Consider the following 16,020-nt stretch of genomic DNA (forward strand, 5'->3'; position numbering starts at 1 on the left):
CAATAGAATTATTTATTATAATATCTGATTTCAAATTACTGGAAAAAAATAGTTTTAACTTAATTTTTAAGTAACGAAGAATTTTGAAACAACAATATTTACAATACAATACAAAAATAGAAAAAAATCTTTTGATAAAAAACAAAAGAACTATCTTTATTTTAAGAACCAAATTTAGTGATATACACTACAAGAAAAAATCTTGCCGCCACCTTTTTTTAGCCACGCTTTAAAAGCGTGACCTAAAATATTCGATCAATGGTCACACTTTCATTAGGAGGTAGCAATTGGTTAGGCATTTGGCCCCGCTTTTTATGTTATGCTTATAAAACGTGATCGTAGTTAGATCGATACATTTTTTAAGCGAGGCTAATTTTTTTATTTTTATTTATATTTTAGTCATATTCTCTAAGTGTGCATGCCCATTTTCTCTAACTATTTGGGCACCTATTAAGTATATGACTATTTAATAGAGCTGCTAGGAGTCTTGATCTGTTTCTTGTTTTAGTGGAAGTCTTTTACCTAAATCAGGATGATTAGCTATCAGGTAGAAATAGCCAAATTCTTTTGTACATTTAGTTAAGTTGATAATAATAATTTTTAATTTAGCAATTCATTCCTTGTTCTCTTCTCTGTTTCTTTCTCTTTTTATTTTTCAATATCATTTATATGGTATCAGTGAGTCAAAAGATTCATGGGCGATGCTATTAATGATCCCACACTCACTAACACTCCGGCAGTCACCACCACTGTTGCTGTTCTAGTAACAAAATTCTTCGTTGTTCCTCTATCTGAAAAGCTCTCCAATAAAAACTTCTTCACATGGAGTCATCTTGCAACCTTAACAATTTGTCGCCAAGAACTCTAGGATCATCTTGACAAAGAAAAGATTCCACAACAGTATACAATTCTAGCAAATCACTACAAAAAAAGAAGTTTAAAATGGCAATTTATAGTGTTGCCATAATTAATTTTTATAAAATAACATTTTTAATGATTCAGGCAGTTTTAACAGCCATAATCGAAACCCATCATTAAAAAAAAATGCCCAAATAAAACCCTCTCCAACAACGGAAAACCCTAATCCAAAAACCCATTACTATTGAAACCATAGCGTGCTGCCACCAAAACCAAAAACGAAGACTTGTGCTCTGCTCCGGCGACAATATGCTCCAGCGACTGCTCCGGTGATAATCTGCTCCAGCGACTGCTCCAGTGATAATCTGCTCCAGCGACTAATCCGGCGATGATCTTCTCAGTGGTGTTATCCTCCAACGAGATTGTGTGCTCTCTCCAGCGATGATCTCCTTTAGCAGGTTCTCCTTCGGCGGCGCGTTCTACTCCGGCTACAATCTTCGTGTGAGGGCAAGGCTGATCTTCTTTCTCTCTCTCAATTTTCTACTTTTGTCAAAAATACCTAAAAATTTGAAATGAAAAATCAAGTTGCAGAAATTTCATAAAACTACGAGATCTGTTGCGCAAGTGTTTCCTCCAACGATCTTCTCCAGCGGCGATCTCCTGCATTAACGCTTCTCTTCCATTGATGAGATCTGTTGTGCAAGCGTTTCCTGCGGCATCGAGTTGTGTTCTGCGATTTCTCCATATCCATCGAGCTTCGTTGAGCATCTAGGTTAGAGTACAAATTTGCATTATCTTCTTCTGTTTACTCACGATTGGTAAATATGCTATGTTCTATGCTAACAATGACTATGTCTTTTTCTTTAATTCTAGGTTTTTTATTTTCTTCTTTGTCAGACGAAATTGGAGGTTAGGAATTCACTAAATTTTCTTCTAATTTTGTATGTATGTATGTTAGATGATTATGGATTATGATGATATCATGTTTGAGCTCCCTTCTCTGTTCTATTCTTCCCTCTGTTCTATTATGATGATATGATGATATCTTGTAAATTTATATATTTGTTATCTTTAATAATGTTGATTTCTGACTTTTCTAATTGATCAAATGTATAGGTACTTCTATTACTTCTATTACTTCTGGTTTATCAAAATCTGTCATTTCTTGAATTTTAATTGTGGTTTATTATGCCTTGAGGTTTGAATATAGTTATGTTTCATGATATCGAATACTATGGTGCATGGCATGGTGTTCTTCAAATTGTTATTAATGTGTAAGTAACTGTTTAGGGGGCTAGTAGTCAGGGAAGACTGTAACTCAATCTCTTTGAAAACTTCCTACTTTAGTCATTCTAGTTTTGATGATAGTGACACCTTTGTTTTGGTTTAAAAGTTTTTAATCCATTATTTCACAATTGTTTCTGCACTCAGGGTCTTCAATTCTTCCTTGCTTTTGTTTTCTTAGTTCATCAGAGGACGGGAACTGTCTTTGTTTAATTTTGTTTTATTTATCTTGATGTGTCATTCTATTTTAAATTTCTCCACACGGTGTACAAGTGTACAAGTGAGTGCTAGTTTTGACCTCTGTATTTTCTCTTGGCTCGGTTAGTGTACCTTGCTTCTTTTTCAATCTTTTCCCTTTGTTTGTGCAGCATTCTTGGCGGCAGTCATGGTGTGCCTCAAGTACATTACAAGGGCAGGCAAGGTGACTATTATATTATGGTATGTTTCTGGGTCTTATTCTAGAGATTTTTTTCTCAATTATTACATTTTGTTCTATAATTTTGAATTTTCAATGGTGCTGCAATATTTCCCTCATCAATGTTTGCCTTTTTTTTTCTTATGAAGAGTCTGTTTGACTTGAGGAATTCATTTTTTTAGGTTATGAATATGCTGGGTCCGAGCTTGTGGGACATCTGGAATAACAACTCCCACAGGTAAGTGCCACATCACTATTTGTATGAAGCTGAATTACTGTGTTATAAGATGGGATGAGCTTGTCAAGAGAGATGCCTCTTTTTCAAAAGGGTGATATTAATTTGTTTAGGACAGAACATTGGAAACAAAGACAACAACTGATAAGTTGAATAAATTCTGGAAAATTTAACCATATTTGTTTGGGTCGGTTTTTACTGTTTTGCCTATGATATTCTGCTTAATATGCAGAATGTATTTCTTGTAGGTGGTACGATCTATTGTGCCCTTGTTAAATGAGGTGTTAAATCCAAAATTATTGACACTTCTCCCGTGTATTTTTAAATGCATTCAGCATTCTCATGTTGCAGTTAGATTAGCTGCTTCACGCTGCATCACTTCCATGGCTCGGTCAATGACTGTGAAAGTTATGAGTGCTGTGGTTGAAAATGCTATCCCAGTGTTGGAAGATGCATCATCAGTTCATGCTCGTCAAGGAGCAGGCATGTTGATTAATTTTCTTGTTCAGGGCCTGGGGGTAGAGTTGGTCCCTTACGCTCCATTGTTGGTAGTTCCACTTCTAAGGTGCATGAGTTACTGTGATCAGTCTGTCAGGCAGAGTGTGACCCATAGTTTTGCTACTCTTGTGCCTTTACTTCCTTTGGCACGAGGCCTTCCTCAACCACATTGAGAAGGTAAATTGGACTTCATTTTGGAGGCTTAATATTTTCATCATTCCATTCTGAAAAATTTGTGAAATATAAAATCTCATCAGGTTTTGGTAGAGTTGGTTTCTGCACTATAAGAAAACTTTTTATGACTCAGTCCAAGTGATATATGGATGCTGAAGTTGAATTTCTTCACTTTGGTCTATGTTTAGAGCCCAAAAGGCTTTTGCATGGAGGTGCATGCTAGATATAGAGATCATATATGAGTCTTTACCCAAGAATTTAAGCTTTTGGGGAGGGAGTTATTAAAATATGCATTGACACCTTTGCCCAACTTAAAAACATTGCATAATTATGTTTTAGATCTTCTCATAGCTACTTATCTCTTCCCCTCGCCCTCTCCCTCTCCCTCTCCCTCTTTTTTTTTCAAGAGATTCTTCATGTTGAACATTTCAAGACAAATCTGAGATTGAGATCTTATGTTGTATACGGTTTTACTTCATCTGTTAAAAGACATTCTTCTCGCTTGATCTTCATTTAAACCCCAATTTCTATTTTGTAAATTTGTGATAAAAAAACATGAAGATGTGCTCATAATTGTTCATTTTTGTTATTGTTATTACTAATATTGTTATGCTTCCAGGTACCAACAAGAAGGCATAAATTGGTTAGCTTTTTTGAAACGTTTCAAGCTTCATGGAATTTTATGTGATGACATGGGGCTTGGTAAGACGCTTCATGCATCGGCTATATGGCCTCTGATATCACTGAGCATCGAACTCAGTCTGGGAATGGAGATCTTCTACCATCTTTGATTATTTGCCCATCAACCCTAGTTGGACACTGGGCCTTTGAGATAGAGAAATATATTGATGTTTCAGTTATATCTTGTCTTCAGTACGTTGGTTCTGCTCAGGACTGAATGATTCTTCGAGATCATTTTTGCAAGCATAATGTCATTATAACATCATATGATGTTGTCCGTAAAGACATCGATTATTTGGGACAGCTTCTGTGGAATTACTGTATTTTAGATGAAAGGCATATAATCAAGAATGCTAAGTCCAAAGTTACACTTGCTGTAAAGCAGTTAAAAGCCCAACACCACTTGATATTGAGTGGGACTCCAATACAGGTTGGTGTGGTGATTTTTTGTTCTCATTAAAGGTAAACATATCATGACTAATTAAATAAACACACTACCTCTTTTTTTTTTTTGTGCAGAATAACATCATGGACTTGTGGTCCCTTTTTGATTTTCTAATGCCTGGATTTCTTGGAACATAGAGACAGGTAAAATTGTGATTCCTTTACCAAGGATTAGGAGTTTGATGCTTGCTTCCTCATTTTTCATAATTAAATTAATTTTTGGCACATGGAAAAAATGGGCCTATGCTTATCCATGTTTAAAAGCCAAAGCATGTAGGTGTGTAGCGAGGTATAAAACAATTCTTTGGCCTTATACCTAATATTTTATTCTCTTAAATTGATTTGTTTCTTGATATTAGTTTTATACTTTTATCCTTTTTCGTCACCATCTTCTCATTTATCAGTTCATACACTAGTACCCAATTTTCAATACCTACAAAAGTTTTGTACCTTTGTATCTGTTCAATTCATACATGATTTATTACTTCTCCTCTCTTTCATACACACACGTGACAGAGAGATGGAGAGAGAATCAGATCATGATATATCATTCTTCTAGTGATAATTGATAAGACAATTCACCAGTATTTTTAACTGTTCTTTTTATGTAATTAATTCATATATATGTCTCTTTTTATGTCTTTGTTTGATCTTTTGAACTTGTTTTATTTTCCTTTCTTTTTCTCTTGAGGAGGGCCATATATACATGACTTGATGTAAGTAGAAAATAATTAAAGGTTGGTCCTATCATTCATTTTGTTTTGCAGGTAAAGTCTTGTTTTCCTTTCCTCATACTAATTATTACTTCTGCTCTACTGATTTGGGACGAAAAGAATTTGAAGAGGCTTAAAAGCAGTGGAAAGTCAAAGAAAGTTCTTTGAAGACTAGGAATTTTGGTGGCTTAGTTTTTCAAGCTCATGCCAATGCTATCAGAAATGTTATGATGCCAGAAGTCAACTTTTTAACTTACAGCTCATGTCCTTCGAGCTCCTTTTTTCTTTTTTTTTTGTGCATGTCTATGCTAATACTTCTCAAAGTAATAATTAGTGGATATGATTTGCTTAATTATTTGTATAGAAGTTATTACTTTTGATTTCTAATACTAAAAAACTATATATTATGTTTGATACTTTATTTAAGAGTTGTGTAATATTTTGTTTATGGGTTATGATTTTTTATTATTGTGAAATTTTAAGCAAAAAATTATTTGTTTAACGTGGTAAAAATAATAGTTAAAAATACCTTTTTAAACGATAAAAGATGTCATTTTTATTCAGTAAAAATAGTAGTTCATGAATTCCATTTTAAACAACATGAAATGCTATTTTAATTCGGTAAAAATGTCGGTTTTAAACGTCGTTTGAACCAATTAAAAAATGCCGTGTTATCTGGAAATAACGGCGATTTGAACCGCCATTTTAACCAACCAAAAAAATGTCATTTTATCAAACCGCCATTTTAACCAACAAAAAAAAAGTCATTTTATCCGGAAATAACGGCAGTTTGAACCGCCGTTTTAACAAAAAAAAATGCTGCTTTATCCGAAAATAATGGCGGTTTAAACTGCCGTTTTAACATGTTAAAAAACTGTCATTTTAACCATAGGAATTGTGACAGTTTTTTAAAAACCGCCGTAATAACCAAATGGTGCTTAGAATTCAGGCGGTTTTTCTTAACCGCCATTCAAGGTAATAACGGCGGTTCAAACTGCGATAATAACCCCAAAAAACTGCCGTAATTACCAAGTTTTTTTTGTAGTGAATGCAACTTCCAAAATAGAAAGTAAAGCTTATAAAGATTAGAGAGTAGATGACTACAATGCGACCTCATGGTTCTTTGCATCCATGGATGCGACATCGAGTTCTTGGGTTCCATTTTGCTCATGAAATTTGGAGCAGAGTGCATACCTATTCACAAACCAAAGCAAGGATTTGACAACTTCAACTCTAGCTAAAATTAATAAAGAAATTAGGTTCCACTTTTGAATACGTACTTCAAATAAAAAAATTAGTGGATTCCTTGGCAGTTGTATGTGCACCCATCACTAAATCAAAGTATAGAAACATTATTCTTGAAGGATTGAATAAAGATTACTAGTGCACAAATCCCCACACTTTGTACAACTGAACCAACAAGTGCACTGGGTCATCCAAGTAATAACTGAGCGAGTCAGGGTCGATCCCATGAGGATTGTGGTTTGAAGCAAGTTATGGTTATCTTGCAGATCTTAGTCAGGTGAGTAGGAGATGTTGGTATGTTGTTTAATTGCATAAAAGGAATAATGAGATCTAAACTAGGTTGACCTGTTTATAATGATAAGAAGATGGTTAAGGTTTGGAGATGCTTTGTCCTTATGGATTAACTCTGGTCTTACTGTCTTCTTCAATTGTGAATGATTTCTTCTATGGCAGGCTGTATGTGATTAACATCTTTTTTAAGAGATCGCTAATACTCCTCCAGATCTGAACCCCAGGGTTAGTGTGGATCCAGTTTGATTGAAGGTGAAGCTCCTGCAGTTCATTCTCCTTGGTGATCCAACTCAAAATACCACAAAAAGGGTCAGATCTTCTGGATCAGAGAATGCTGTGCCTTTGGGTTCTAGCCTCTACCACAGAGACTCTAATCTCCCCATACTTCGGCTGAACTGGTGTTTTGAGAAGTTCCCAACGAAGTCGTGGATTAGACATCTAAGAGATGTATAATCAAGCTGGTGGTTCATCATTGTCCGATGAAAGACACACTCTGAACCCATGTAGAATGTAATAACCTTATGCCAGTTCAACGCATTCATATTGATAAAAAACGAAGATACATCTTAGAATAGAGAATCAAACATGAATTAAGAAAGAATAGTAGTACTTTTATTAATCCATAAAACTCAGTAGGGCTCCTCCCCTCAACCTAAGAGGTTTAGAAACTCATACTGATAGCAAATACAATGTGAAAAATGAAATATGGCAGATCTCTCCTGTATGCCTCGAAGATCAAGTGTAAAAAGTCCTTAAATACTGAACTAATAACTAAGGATTACATAAGAAAGGGTAAAACAGTCTTTTAGTGCTAAAATCTACTTCTGGGGCCCACTTGGTGAGTGTTTGGGCTGAGCTTTGATGAGATCCATGTACTAGGAGGCCTCTAGGGCCTGAACACTGGCTACGGGGTCCCTTTTGGGCGTTTGGACGCTGGTCTCCTCCTTGTAGGCGCTGGATGCCTCGACTGGGGCAGGAGGCTGGCGTTGGGCGTCAGTTTTAGACCTTCAATTCTGAAGCAAAGTATGGAGTATTATATATTTCTGAAAAGCTCTAGAAGTCAGCTTTCCATAGCCGTTGAGAGCGCTCCATTTGGACTTCTGTAGCTCCAGAAAAGCTCTTTTGAGTGCAAGGAGGTCAAATCCAGACAGCATCTACAATGCTTTCTCTGTCTCTGAATCAGACTTTTGCTCCAACTCTTCAATTTTAGCCAGAAAATACCTGAAATTGAATAAAAATACACAAACTCAAATTAGAATCCAAAAATGTGAATTTTACACTAAAACCTATGAAAACTTAATAAAACTTACACAAAACATGCTAAAAACTATATGAAAATGATGCCAAAAAGCGTATAAAATATCCGCTTATCACAACACCAAACTTAAATTGTTGCTTATCCCCAAGCAACTAAAAATAAATTAGGATAAAAAGAAGAGTAAGACACAATAAATCTCAGAGTTTCCAAGAAAGCTCAGTTTCAAGTATATGAGCAAGACTTAGTAGCTTTTTACTTCTGAATAGTTTTGGCATCTCACTAACCATTGAAACTCAGAAGTGTTAGTCTCTTTAGGAACTTAGAATCCAGATGATATTATTGACTCTCCTTGTTTAGTTCTTTTTTATTCTTGAACACATCTTTTAGAGTCTTGGCCGTGACCCTAAGCACTTTGTTTTCCAGTATTACCACCGGATACATAAATGCCACAGACACTTTAACTGGGTGAACCCTTTCAGATTGTGATTCAACTTTGCTAGAATTCCCAGATAGAGGTGTCCAGAGTTCTTAAGCACACTCTTAGGATCTTTGGATCCTTTTACCCTTGCCTTTTGGTTTAAAGGGTTATTGACTTTTTGCTCTTGCCTTTTGGTTTAAAGAGCTATTGACTTTTTCTGTTTTTTATTTATTTATATTTTTTTTGCCTCTTTTATTATTTTTCGCATGCATATATTAATTTTTTTTGCAGCATGTTTTTTCTTTTTCTTTTTTGCTGCTTTTACTTGTTTTAAGAATCAATTTATTTAGATTTTTCAGATTACCAATAATACTTTTTCTTTTTCATCATTCTTTCAAGAGCTAATATTCTTAATTTTAATTTCAAATATGCACTGTTTATTCATACATTCAGAAAACAAAAGCAATGCCACCACATCAAAATAATTGATTATTCTTATTATGAAACTCGAATATTCATGCATCTTTAATTCTTCTAAAAAAAATCACTATTTTATTCATATTTAATGATGATAAGAGGAATATTTTATAGCTAATTGGAAAATAAAAATTAATTATTACTAATGCTTATGTAATTTGAAAAATTAAAAGGCATAAAATAAAAATAAAGACTTAAATACTACTAGTGATCATGTAACTCTAAATTATGATGGCAATATGAAAAACAGGAATTAGAATAGTCACAGAGTTGAAACTTAACAACCTTCAGCTTGAGGGGCGCTGGGCTCTTCAGGGGAGAGCTTCTGGCACTTCAACTCCTCTATCTCACACCCTTGCTTCTCTTGCTCTTTGATCAGTTTGCAAATCATGCTAGTCTGATCTTTCTGCTCCTCTCTGAGTTGATCTAAGGTGGTTTGCAAGTGCATCACAGACGCCTTCAGCTGGTCCCAATACTCAATTGGAGGGATCTCTTAGGGAGGCTCAAGTGCCTTCCTTTTGGGTTGATCCTATGGTATCCTGGAGCTTTCCATCACTTGCTTAGTGATTGGGCTTTCCACTGGAATAAAATTGTCCACGTAGATTAGGACCTTGGCCTCTTGGCATAGGCGAAAGATAAGATTTGGATAAGCCAGCATGGCATGAGTAGACATCATGTTTGCTAACTTGTACATCTCACAGGGGATTATTTGGTGAACTTCTACCTCATTCCCCATCATGATACAGTGAATCATCACAGCTCTCTGAATAGTGACTTCAGAGCGGTTACTTGTAGGGAGTATAGAACACCCAATGAAGTATAGCCATCCTCTAACAATTGGCTTGAGGTTCATTCTTTTCAGCTGGTTTAGCTTGCCTTTTGTAACCTCAATCCATTGAGTTCCAGGCAGGCATATGTCCTCTAGGACTTGATCTAGCTTTAGGTTGGCTACCACCCTTTTATTGTAGGATTTAGGGTCATCCCTCTGTAAGGGTAATTTAAAGATCTCTCTCACCCTATCTAGATGAAAATAGATGATCTTCCCCCTGACCATAGTGCGAAAAGTATGGAATGTTGTTCTATATTTCTTTTGCTTATCTGTCATCCACATATTTGCATAAAATTCATGGATCATGTTATATCCAACAGTAATCTCGGGATTAGTTAGAATCTCTCAGCCTCTCTTTCGAATCTGCTCCTGAATCTTTGGGTACTCTTCTTCTTCTAATTTGAACCTAACCTCAGGGATCACTGGCCTCTTACTATTTATCTTGTGATAATGTTCTTCATGTTGCTTGGTGTAGAATCTAACAGGTTTGAAAACAACTGTTGGGTCATCTTCTTTCTTGTTTCTTGGAGCGGTCTTGCCACTTCTTGGAGCCATGGGTTTCAAATTTTTGATGAGAGACTAGGGCTCCTTCCACACCAATCTTAAAAGATTTTCTCGTCCTCGAGCAAAAGGTAAGAAAAGAAGAAGAAGAAAAGGTGAAGTAATGGAGAAAAGAAGAATAGAATTCGAATAAGAGGTGGTGAGTGAGGGAGAGGGAGCACGGATATATATATATATATATGGAGAGGGGAGGGATTTTTGAACACAATGTTTAAGGAAAGAAAAAGAAGTTTTGAAAAAGATATAAAAAAGATAGGTTGTTAAACTTGAAAGATATGAAAAAGATAAGGACAAGATATAAAAGATAAGACAAAAAGCATGAAAAAGATTGTAAAGCTTAATAAAAGATATGAACAAGAATTCTTAAAGATAAGAAAAGATTTTGAAAGAATTTGAAAACAAGTTGAAAAAGATATGAAATTTTGAAAAATATTTGAAAAAATTTGAAAAAATTTTAAATTTGAAATTAAATTGAATTTGAAATATTTGAACAAGATTTGATTTAAAAATCAAAGAAATTCAAAATTGAATTTGAAAAAGATAGATTAAATAAAGAAAAGATAAGATTTTAGAAATTACCTCCCATACTGTCTTGCTGGCATTTAAACGCCCAGAATAGCTGTATTCTGGCGTTTAACGCTGTTGCCTCTACTTGCTGGGCGTTGAATGCCTAGAATGGCACCCATGCTGGCGTTCAATGCCATACTGCCCTCCTTTTTGGGCGTTTGAACGCCCAGTCAGGCTCACTGGCTGGCATTCAACGCCAGGCTTGTCTTCCCCATTGGACATTGAACACCCAGCCAGGCTCCCTGGCTGGTTTTCAATGCCAGACTTTCTGCCTCCATGGGCGTTTGAACGCCCAATTTCCACTCTTTTCTGGCGTTGGATGCCAGGGAGATCCCTTCTCCAGGGTATTCTGTTTGTTGTTCTGCATCATTCTATCTCTGTTTAAGCACTGTTCATTATCACTAACGTTAAAATCAACCTAATTAAAAACTACTAAAAAACTAATTAAAACAGAAATAATTAGAAAATTAAAAAAAATAATATACGAGTAATCATTGGGTTGCCTCCCAACAAGTTCTTCTTTAATGTCTTTAGCTGGACTTCATTTTACTTAATTTAGTACCAATGTTGAGCCTCCTGGCTCTATATCTCCTTTAAGGTAATGCTTGAATCTCTGTCCATTGATAGTGAACCTGTTTTCAGGATCTTTACCTTGAAGTTCTATGTGCCCGTAAGGTGATACACCAGTAATCACATACGGTCCCTTCAAGCGGGATTTGAGTTTACCAGGGAATAATTTGAGTCTTGAGTTGAAGAGCAGGACCTTTTGTCTTGACTCAAAGACTCTGGAAGATATCTTCTTGTCAAGCCACCTTTTTGCTTTTTCTTTATAGATCTTAGCATTTTCAAATGCAGTTAGGCAGAATTCATCCAACTCGTTTAGTTGGAGTAGCCATTTTTCTCCTGCTGCTTTAGCATCAAGGTTGAGGAATCTAATGGCCCAATAGGCCTTGTGTTCTAGTTCCACTGGTAAATGATAGGATTTCCCATATACCAACTGATATGGTGAGGTTCCAATGGGGGTTTTGAAAGTTGTTCTGTATGCCCACAGAGCATCAACAAGCTTTCTAGCCTAATCATTTCTAGAGGTGCTTACTGTCCTCTCTAGGATTCACTTTAGTTCTCTATTTGAGACTTCAGCTTGCCCATTTATTTGGGAATGATACGGTGTTGCTACTTTATGGCAAACTTCGTAACGGCTTAAGACAGAATCAAGCTGTCTGTTGCGGAAATGAGTACCTCCATCACTAATTAGTGTCCTAGGGACACCAAATCTACTGAAGATGTTCTTTTGGAGGAACTTCATTACTACTCTAGTGTCATTAGTGGGTGATACTATTGCTTCAACCCATTTAGACACATAATCTGCTGCTACAAGGATGTATGTGTTTGAGTATGAAGGCGGGAAGAGTCCCATGAAATCTATGCCCCATACGTCAAACAACTCAATCTCTAGGATTTTTTGCTGAGGCATGCCGTGACCATGAGGTAGGTTGCCAGCCCTTTGGCAACTATCACAGTTACGGACAAACTCTTTGGAGTCCTTAAAGAGAGTGGGCCAGTATAAGCCACTTTGGAGAACCTTGGTGGCTATCCGCTCACCTCCAAAGTGTCCTCCATAATCTAAGCCATGAAAATGCCATAGGATTCTCTATGCCTCTTCTTTAGACACGCAGCGTCAGATTATTCCATCCGAGCATCTCTTAAAGAGATATGGCTCATCCCACAGGTAATACTTTGCATCATGCATGAGTTTCCAAACTTGCTGCCTGTTAAACTCCTTGGGAATGAACCTTATAGCCTTGTAATTTGCAATGTCTGCAATCCAAGGTGCTGTTTGGATGGCATAGAGTTGCTCATCTGAAAATATTTCGGATATGTTAGTGGAGGGAGAAGAAGTCCCTGCTACTGGTTCAATCCTAGACAAGTGGTCAGCTACTTGATTTTCTGTGCCTTTTCTATCTCTAATTTCTATATCAAACTCTTGTAGGAGTAATACCCATCTTATAAGTCTTGGCTTAGAGTCCTGCTTAGTGAGTAGATACCTTAGAGCAGCATGGTTAGTATAGATAATTACCTTGGATCCTACTAAGTAGGACCTGAACTTGTCAATGGCATAAATCACTGCAAGTAATTCCTTTTCTGTAGTAGTGTAATTCTTTTGCGCGTCATTTAGAACACGATTGACATAATAAATAACGTGCAGAAGCTTGTCATGTCTCTGCCCTAGAACTGCGCCAATGGCATGATCACTGGCATCACACATTAGTTCGAATGGCAAGTCCCAATTGGGTGCAGAGATGATAGGAGCAGTGACAAGCTTGGCTTTCAGGGTTTCAAAGGCATGCAGACATTCTTGGTCAAAGACGAATGGAACATCAGTGGCCAAGAGATTACATAGGGGTTTTGCGATTTTCGAAAAATCTTTTATGAACCTCCTGTAAAATTCTGCATGTCCTAGGGAACTTCTGATTGCCTTGACATTAGTTTGTGGTGGCAATCATTCAATAACTTCCACCTTAGCTTGATCTACTTCTATTCCCTTGTTTGAAATCCGATGCCCAAGAACAATGCCTTCAGTCACCATGAAGTGGCATTTTTTCCAGTTTAGAACTAGGTTTCTTGACATTTTTTCAGAACTAGGGCCAAATGATCAAGGCAAGAGTCAAATGAGTCTCCAAAGACAGAGAAGTCATCCATGAACATTTCAAGGAAATTCTCTACTATATCAGAGAAGATGGATAACATACACATCTGAAAGGTGGCAGGTGCATTGCACAAACAAAAGGGCATTCGCCTGTAGGCAAATACACCACATAGGCATGTGAATGCTGTCTTCTCTTGATCCTATGGATCCACTGATATTTGATTCTACCCGGAATATCCATCTAGAAAATAATAAAATGCATGCCCTGCTAGTCTCTCTAGCATTTGGTTAATAAATGGTAACGAAAAATGATCCTTCCTGGTGACGTTATTGAGCCTTCTATAATCAATGCACATATGCCAACCTGTAACTGTCCTTGTAGGAATCAGTTCATTCTTTTCATTATGAACCACTGTCATCCCTCCCTTTTTGAGAACAACTTGGACAGGACTCACCCAAGGGCTATCAGAAATGGTTTAAATAATCCCAGCCTCCTAGAGTTTAGTGACTTCCTTCTGCACTACTTCCTTCATGGCTGGATTCATTCGCCTTTGTGGTTGCACCACTGGTTTGGTATCATCCTCTAGCAGGATTTTATGCATGCATCGGGTCGGGCTAGTGCCCTTAAGGTCACTTATAGTCCACCCAAGGGCGGTCTTATGTGTCTTAAGCATTTGAATTAGTGCTTCTTCTTCCTGTGGCTCTAAGGTAGAGCTTATGATCACAGGATAAGTATCTCCATCTCCTAGAAATGCATATTTCAGGGAGGATGGTAATGGCTTGAGCTCAAGCTTTGGAGGCTTCTCCTTTTCCTTAGGAGTTTCCAAAGGATCCTTTAAATCAGGCTGGGCATCAGTAAGGATGTCATTCAGCCTTCCTTGAGACTCTTGGCCATGTTTACTTATTCCATTAGGGAATCAATGAGGTCAATACTCATGCATTCCTCTGGGGTGTCTGGATGCTGCATGGCTTTTACAGCATTCATTACAAACTTTTCCTCATTGACTCTTAGGGTTACTTCCCCTTTTTCAACATCAATGACGGTCCGTCCTATAACTAGGAAGGGTCTCCCTAGGATAAGGGATGCACTCTTGTGCCCTTCCATATCCAACACCACAGAGTCAGTGGAAAAAGCAAAGGGTCCAACCTTAACAATCATGTCTTCGACTACTCCTGATGGTATCTTAATAGAACAATCAGCAAGTTGAAGGAATACGCGGGTTGGTTTGACTTCCTCAATCAAGCAAAGCTTCTTTATTAATGAAGCAGGTATTAGGTTGATGCTTGCGCCAAGGTCACATAGAGCTGTCCTTGTACAAGCATTCCCTAGAGTGCATGGTATCATAAAACTTTCAGGATCCTTAAATTTCTCTAGTAAGCTGTTTTGAATGACTGTACTGCACTATTCAGTGAGGAGGACTATTTCTGTCTCTCTACAATCCTTCTTATGACTTAAGATGTCCTTCATGAACTTAGCATAAGAAGGTATCTATTTAAGAGCCTCTGCAAAAGGGATATTGATCTCTAATGTTCTGAGATAATCTGCAACGCGGGCAAACTGTTTATCTTTTTCCTTTTGACAGAGTTTCTAAGGAAATGGCATCTTAGCCTTATAATCATCAATCTTGGTTGATAAAGGCTGAGTGTCGTGTGTATTGGAAGGGGGGTTACTAGCTTGTTTAGGAGGGTTGTTATCAGTATGTGACTGACCTCTCTTGCTTGAGCGTTCCACGCCCATATTGTTGCCTCCTTCCTAGCATTCAACGCCAGGAATACTATTCTCTTTTGGGTGTTCAACACCCTTGTTGGTGTCCCCAATTGGGCGTTTAATGCTAGGGATGGATACCCCTTCTTGGTGTTGAATGCCAATGACATTCCTCTTTGGGCATTCAATGCCCTCTGAGATGTCTTAGACACCAGTATGGTGTTCATCTGTTGGTTTTTCTTCCTTTGATCTCTTGTTGTACTGAGGTTGGGTGTTTAAGGATTTTCCACTCCTCAGTTGAATAGCCTGACATTCCTATGTTATCTGCTTAGATAACTACTGCCTTGTTTGACTCAACTGGGCTTCTACATTCCTGTTAGAAGCCTGAGTTTCTCGCAATACCTCTAACAGTTCCAGTAATTATTGGGCAAGGGCGTGCAGTTGCTGAGTCAATGGGCCATCCTGTTCTGGAGGGTTAGGTTCAATAGATATTGCCTTAACCTCTCCTTTCATAGAAGTCTCAGCAGATGAGTACAGATGCTGACTAGTGGCAACTATCTCAATAAGCTCGTGAGCCTTTTCAATGGTCTTTCTCATGTGTATGGAACCACCAGCAGAGTGGTTCAAAGACATTTTAGCCATGTCTGAAAGTCTATAGTAGAAGATATCTAACTGTACCCATTCTGAAAATATTTCAGTGAGACATTTTCTTAGCATCCT

The 16,020-nt window shown here is 37.2% G+C and overlaps 1 long non-coding RNA gene across 7 annotated transcripts; it reads left to right on the forward strand.

Moving 5' to 3' along the window:
* Positions 1-581: 581 nt before the first annotated feature.
* On the forward strand, positions 582-5,728 carry LOC112783652 (uncharacterized). Of its 7 annotated transcripts, none has more exons than XR_003193506.3 (9): positions 582-1,359; positions 1,444-1,630; positions 1,732-1,767; positions 2,511-2,580; positions 2,740-2,795; positions 3,144-3,467; positions 4,084-4,575; positions 4,665-4,733; positions 5,357-5,728. It is a non-coding gene; the product is annotated as an uncharacterized lncRNA (long non-coding RNA). The 7 variants fall into 7 exon arrangements; XR_003193505.3 differs by having other exon boundaries at positions 695-1,359; positions 3,128-3,467; XR_011879125.1 differs by having other exon boundaries at positions 739-1,359; positions 1,450-1,630; positions 3,128-3,467.
* Positions 5,729-16,020: the final 10,292 nt, after the last annotated feature.

The sequence above is a fragment of the Arachis hypogaea genome, chromosome 20 (assembly GCF_003086295.3).
Source record: "Arachis hypogaea cultivar Tifrunner chromosome 20, arahy.Tifrunner.gnm2.J5K5, whole genome shotgun sequence".
NCBI lineage: Eukaryota > Viridiplantae > Streptophyta > Magnoliopsida > Fabales > Fabaceae > Arachis > Arachis hypogaea.